This window comes from Cynara cardunculus (assembly GCF_001531365.2).
Source record: "Cynara cardunculus var. scolymus isolate 2C chromosome LG 15, CcrdV1, whole genome shotgun sequence".
In the NCBI taxonomy this organism is placed as follows: domain Eukaryota; kingdom Viridiplantae; phylum Streptophyta; class Magnoliopsida; order Asterales; family Asteraceae; genus Cynara; species Cynara cardunculus.
In genome coordinates, this window is record NC_037542.1 from 17924985 (window position 1) to 17925578 (window position 594).

Consider the following 594-nt stretch of genomic DNA (forward strand, 5'->3'; position numbering starts at 1 on the left):
CTGTTTCATTTTCCTTTTCATAATTTTTTTCAAAATGCACCGGTTTCATTTTGCTTCTCATAAAAAAAAAAGATTAACTACACCATCAATGCAACGGGTTCACCATAAAAATGTTTTGGTTCACCTAATTTCTCTGCAACATGAACCGGTTTCACGTTCATGAAACTTGTTTCATTTTGTGGATTTATTTTTTTGTTCATTTACGTTTTGATGATTTCATTATATAATTCAATTGTTTCATCAAAACACGTTTTCTGATTATAACTCATGACAATATATGAAATTCAAATTTTCAATATTTTAATATAATTAAATATTTAAATGTTACCATTTATATAATTTCTTTTATTACGTTTCCTTAATTAAGATTGCCTTATTGATTGAATTTAATTATAAAAAAAAACGAATTTTCCTATTAGTCGAAATTGATTTACACTGTTTCTTAAAAATGCATGGTTTTCATTTGAACGAGCCCATATATATATATATATATATATATATATATATATATAGGGATTATTTCAAATACAACCTATCGTATTTGTACAACCAATGCAACCCAATAAATTGAAATATTTATGGAAATGATTAGAG